Genomic DNA, 6,110 nt, shown 5'->3' with positions numbered 1-6,110 from the left:
ATGATTTAAAGAAAAACTAAATTATATTAATGTTATATTATACAGAGATGCAAACTTATACTTTGATATAATATTTAGAAGATAAATTATGCTGCCTGGCTTTTGCTTCTCCTTTAATAAAAATTAGACATTCAAGGCATGTTTTTTTTTTCCAGATCAGTATTCAGATTAGAAAATTAAACAATTAGTTTTCTCCTGTTTTTGATTATTTTTAAATCACATACTAACATTTCCTGCAATGCTAGCAGGGGTTTACACACATGAAAATGTATTACAGTACATTGGTATTCTTGCAAAGACTACAGTAGACCCCCTCACATTTCAGCAACCATTTTTGTTGCCAGCTATTTTGACAATAATGGCTGTATGTTGAGTGATTTTCAGGGGAAAATAGATCTATACTGCTATAAATATAGATTAATTTCTATAGTACTGTCCATTGAGAAGATATAGTAAAGTGGCACAAACACAAACATGCTGATCAGGTCAGTCGCACATGGTGCTCCTAAATATTTTTTCATAGTCGCACACAGTAGTTTTCAGTCGCAAATGCTAGTGAAATGGTTGCACTATAGAGCCTTGTACTAACATGAAGTTTTATATTATTTATGCATTTCCTATTATTATTTCCTATTACAGGCTTCAACTCCAAAAAATACAATGAAGGGATCTTTTCTAACTGAGTGTCCCATATTTCAAAACAAACTGTAGACTATAAAATATATTTCTTCATCTAATGAAGTTAATTCATCCTAGAATTGTGTCTTGAAAAACTAATTTTCTTGTATTGGTTTGTAAGTGGTGGCCATATTGGCCAAGTGTCTGGATAAAGAGCAAGTTTCAAAGGGCCAAAAAACAGCAGAATGCCCCTTGAAAACCAGTAATAGACCGTAAAACTTTTGTAGTTTATATTTTCAGAAGTATAAACTACAATGATTTCTCATACAGTTTAAATAATAAGAGAAGGTCGTGTTATATGATATATATTGTAATTTCTCTCATTCTGTAGAGCAGAGACGGTATGGACTGCTATCTACCAATTCAAACCCAAGTCACGGTCTACAGATGTTCAGCTTACTGGCATTTGACCACTAGAGGGCAGCATATCACTGAATGTAAAATACAACGGCGCAGAAAACAACAAATCTCTTTCAGAGTTTGTTTGCTTCTCTTTTGATTTCAGTGTCTTTGAGACACATTCAAGTGTATCACTATTTTTATCCACCATCATGCAAACTGAGGTTCAGTCAGCGTTTTTACACCTGTACTTCACTTATGCTTTAGCATGTTAGTCAACACATCAAAATAAGTGCACTGTAAAAAATTTACTGTAAAATTTACAGCAAGTTACTGGCAACTTTGGTTGCCAGCAATACTGTAAATTTTTACAAGTGCACTGTAAATGATTAACTACAGTTTTACTGTAAAATTTACAGCAAGTTACTGGCAACTTTGGTTGCCAGCAATACTGTAAATTTTTACAAGTGCACTGTAAATGATTAACTACAGTTTTACTGTAAAATTTACAGCAAGTTACTGGCAACTTTGGTTGCCAGCAATACTGTAAATTTTTACAAGTGCACTGTAAATGATTAACTACAGTTTTACTGTTAAAATACAGCAATTTTCTGTATATATATACACTAGCAACGATATATACATTATTTAAAGCTGCTACTGTGAAATTGCAGCAATAGTTTGCAATTTTACAAGTGTACTGGAAATCATTAAATAACGTTTCACTGTAAAAATATTGTACTACTTTAATTTGTATATTCTTTATTTGCAGTATTTATTTTCCAGATTGCTGAATAATAATGACTAGCAATTTAAACAATTTATTAACTGCATAAGCTTTAAACAATATTTAACTGCATAAAGTGTTGTATAGTATGAAACTCAGTGCACCTATTATTTAATAAAAACAAAAATAATAATAATTTGACACATCTTAATCTTGATAAACAGGTCCAATTTTATTTAAAAAATCTCTTATTTATTAACTCTCAAATTTGCATGAAAGAAATGTCATAGAACAGTGTATTCAGTATTATTCTGAATTCCAAAATAAATTGGGCATGAAAATATTTACTTGAAACATATTACGCTGCTAAATATTAAGGTTAACCAATATTTAGCCAAAGTTGAAACCAACATCAAGTTAACCAACATGGTTATAATTAAATGGTTCGAAATACCATAAAGACAGTGATGAATTTTCACAACTTCATGGACAGTCCAACATGGCCAAACAACAAGCCCTCAAGTGAGTCCAAAAAAACTTCTGATCGAAAAAGGAGAACAGTTCAGATCCAGATGCTGTTCCAGCCCAGGATGCAGAGTGGCTAAAAAAATATATAAAAGAACAAAAAGGGCAATACATTAGATATTTTACAAAACAATGATACAGTCAGACAAAGACAGAGGGATGACAGATACAGTCAAAGGCAGAGAGAGTGATGATTGTTACAGTTAGATCAGTATGATATTAAACAGTAAAACACTAAAATTGTGAAAAATATTACAATTTTTACAAGTTATTACAAGTTTTATATTTGACTATACTTTCAAATATAATTTATTTCTGAGATGCAAAGCTGAATGTTCAGCATCATTACACCAGTGTTGCATGATCTTTCAGAGATCATTCTCATTTATTATCAATATCCTGATTTATTGTCAATGTTATTGTCAATGTTGTCAGTGTATGTTTTGGAGCCTGTGATACTTTTTCAGGATTCTTTGATGAATACGTTTCAAATAACAGCAGTTATTTAAAAGATAAAGTTTATCTAAAAATTTAAATCTTTACAATCAATTTCAATGTAACATACTATATATAAGTATAATATATAAGATTCCTGAAAAAAGTATCACAGGTTAATAAAAATATTAAACAGCACAATTGCTTCTAACATTGATAATAAATCAGCATATACAATAATTTCTAAAGGATCACTAAAGGACATTGGAGTAATTAGAAGACTAGTGTATTGATGCTGAAAATTCAGAAATAAATTACATTTTTAAGTATATTAAAATGGATAAAACATTTTAATAATATTTCACAACATTATAGTTTTTTCTGTATTTTTTATCAATTAAATGCAGCCTTTATGAGCAGAAGATACTTATTTCAAAACATAAAACCTACTGATCACAAACTTTTGAACGCTAGTGTAGATAAAGGATAAAATAACATAATAAAAGGAAAAAGATCTTGGTGTATGTGTACTTACATGTCAGTAATTCTGCTGAAAATCCTTCGCATTGCAAAGAAAACTGGTAACTTGGGTTCACTTCTGCTGGTTTCTTCTGTGTTCTGTCGTTTTAGATGGGTCTTTTCCTTTCAACTTCTTTGTTTCTCTCTCAGGATAAATATCTACAAAACAGTCAGGAAGCAGACAATATGTAATTCACATTCGTTTTAGCTTTTGTACATCTGAATTATTCTCCCTAAAAAAACTCTCTCTACTTGAGTTGAGAAACATATTCTATCATATCTACATGTAAAATGCAGGTACTCAGATTGTTAGAATGCAACTATTACCTTTGTATGAACTCCAAAACTCCGTCTGTCTCCTCTTGATAACGTTAGTCCAGAATATGTAATATGCTGCGAACAGGCCAGACAGGACAATGGGCTGGATTAAGGCATTCTTCAAATCAAAGTTAGCAAAAAGCATTAACGTTACATTCAAACAATAAGCGAATAAGCAAGTTATCAAAGGTGCTAGTACATCTCACTGCTTACGTTAACCACTTTAACAGCACCGTTCAGAGTTTACGTGACACACATCCTCCGTGAGCGGCTGACCGCGAATCGCGAGCCCTAAATACGCGTTTTATTTCGGTGCCCGTGTTAACAGATGGCTGCCTGTGCAAATTTGTTGTACATCATAAAATAATCACGAGAAAGTGTGCTGATCAGCACGACGTCGCCGTGAATCACATCTTTTGCCAATGAAGCTTGTAATTCTTAACGTAGGAACCCAGAGATGTTACGCCTATAGCCGATATAAGGCAGGGGAATGTGTGTGTAACGTTAATCCTTCCGCGACTGCAGTGCCGAATCCCCGCACAAGTCTCTCTCGTGCTCCGCGGACGGAGGATTCGTTAATCTGCGGTTACCGCGAATGTTTATGACACCTTATATTCTTTAATATTCTAATACAGTTACAAATTATGAAAAATAAAACAGAAATAAGACACTTACTTACCACAGTTATGAATCGTTCTTCTTGCTGCTCCCAAATGTCGACCGTTAAAGATAATCCCGCCTCTTTAGATTTGAAATTTACCAGAATGCATTGCGGTTTACAGCAATATGCTGTATTGGCTGTATTATAAGAAATACAACCCGCTGCTGTAAAATATTGCTGTAATTTTTACAGCAATTTGTTACAGTGTGTACTACTTTTAAAATGGCATTATTATAAAGTGCACCTTGAAAGAGTACTGAAAGTGAACTGTCTGTATATTATCAGCAAATATTTTTACATCTGAAGTACACTAGTTAATCTAAACTACACTTCTTTTTCACAAAAGTTGTATTGTTTAAAATATAAAGATAGCATGCAAGCTTCACTCTAACTTATGTTTCTCCCTCCAATCCTGTCGATCTATCACCACTAGGAGGCGAAATGGCTTAAAATTTGGTCTAAAAAGACAACAGGAGAGCACCTTTATCATTGCAAATGGCACATTTCACATTTCAATTAGTGTTTAAAACACTGTGCGAATATTAATTCTATGGGTTGATGCCCAGGTCATAAATTTGTATTATGTGCTGCCACAACACAGAATTGCTGGTTTGCTAAATGGTGAAAATGTCAACTCTGGGAAAACATCACTCTCATGCCCGGCACCTGTTTGCTTGAGTTGCCAAGCCTCTAAAACACTCTTTCTGAACAACACTTTGTTGCATTTGCTGAGCCATTTTGTAAGTGTTATAACAGTTTCTGTGCTAGTGTGATCATATAAATTCAATGTTACGCTGTTACAAGTGATTACCAAAGCTGCATTTATTTGATTAAAAATACAATATTTAGAAGTACTGTTTTCTTCAGTGTCACATCCTTCAGAAATCATTTGAATATGCTGATTTGCTGCTCTAGAAACATTTATAATTATTATTATTATTATTATTATTTTATTTTTTTGTGAATGCTTATTTCACAATTTTATTTAACTTTTTGGTTTTTCATAAATTGTTTTTTTTTCAGAGTAGTGGAAAGAAAACATCCAAAGGACACTAAGTGTTTCTTTTATAGCACTTTATCTATTTGTGTCAATAGATTTCAATTACAATCCATATTTTTAAAGGCCGTTTTCTCAAAATGAGTTTTTTCTCCTACACTGAGCCATAAATCTCCACTTCAGTAGCACTTACACACACCAAACTTTACATTTTTATTTCTGTCTATATTCTGAAGGTTTTTACAGAGGGATTTGTTCATATATAATTAGCTTGATTTTATATATTTTATTCCCGCAAAAACTGTAAAAAAAAAAAAAAGACTCTAATGTCTCAAAAAATAAATAAATAAACACGAATTTTGAAACTGACTTCATTCAATGTTTGGAATTTTGTACTAGAAATGTCTGCAAATATTTGCATATTATATTTTTTTTATAAATGCTTATTTCACGATTTTATTTCACTTTTTGGTTTTTCATAGTGTTTTTCAGACTAGTGGAAAGAAAACATCCAAAAGACACTGTTACATGTTTCTTTTATAGCACTTTATCTATTTGTGTCAATAGATTTCAATTACAATCCATATTTTTAAAGGCCGTTTTCTCAAAATGAGTTTTTTTCTCCTACACTGAGCCATAAATCTCCACTTCAGTGGCACTTACACGCACCAAACTTTACATTTTTATTTGTCTATATTCTGAAGGTTTTTACAGAGGGATTTGTTCATATACAATTTGCTTGATTTTATACAAAATTTTATTCCAAAAATGTATTCCATATATATTCATATATAGTTTTTTGTGAATGCTTATTTCACAATTTTATTTCACTTTTTGGTTTTTCATAGTGTTTTTTAAGACTAGTGGAAAGAAACCATCCAAAAGACACTGTTAAGTGTTTCTTATATAGC

The 6,110-nt window shown here is 31.8% G+C and overlaps 1 long non-coding RNA gene across 1 annotated transcript; it reads right to left on the bottom strand.

The window, feature by feature from the left end:
* Positions 1-1,951: 1,951 nt before the first annotated feature.
* Positions 1,952-4,361, bottom strand: LOC141290309 (uncharacterized). The gene is made up of 3 exons (XR_012340094.1): positions 3,551-4,361; positions 3,240-3,382; positions 1,952-2,345 (listed from the first exon to the last, which is right to left on the bottom strand). It is a non-coding gene; the product is annotated as an uncharacterized lncRNA (long non-coding RNA).
* Positions 4,362-6,110: the final 1,749 nt, after the last annotated feature.

The sequence above is a fragment of the Garra rufa genome, chromosome 17 (assembly GCF_049309525.1).
Source record: "Garra rufa chromosome 17, GarRuf1.0, whole genome shotgun sequence".
Taxonomy (NCBI): domain Eukaryota; kingdom Metazoa; phylum Chordata; class Actinopteri; order Cypriniformes; family Cyprinidae; genus Garra; species Garra rufa.
This window is presented reverse-complemented; position numbering and strand designations above follow the sequence as displayed.